Source organism: Egretta garzetta, unplaced genomic scaffold (assembly GCF_000687185.1).
Source record: "Egretta garzetta isolate BGI_Z169 unplaced genomic scaffold, ASM68718v1 scaffold424, whole genome shotgun sequence".
Lineage (NCBI taxonomy): Eukaryota > Metazoa > Chordata > Aves > Pelecaniformes > Ardeidae > Egretta > Egretta garzetta.
The window spans coordinates 1,630,206-1,630,481 of NW_009259489.1; positions in this window are offsets into that span (position 1 = coordinate 1,630,206).

Sequence of the window (276 nt, forward strand, 5' to 3'; positions counted from 1 at the left end):
GGCTCCGCGGCGCTCAGAGACCCCGGCCCGGCGCAGACAGGGCGGGGGAGAGAAAACTTTACACTGAGCAGCTCCTCTTCCTGCTTAAATAACCAGCTCCCTGCCCGGCCTCCCCTTGCGAGACCGAGGGAGGGGAAGGGGGGGAGGGCAATCTTTGCCGGGTTCGGCTCGGTTGTTCCAGCGGGGACGGTAAAAGAAAGAGGCGGCGAGAAAGAAATCACGCTCGAACCGCCCCGGCTGCCGGGAGCTTTACCTCCCCGACAGATGTGCGGGGAC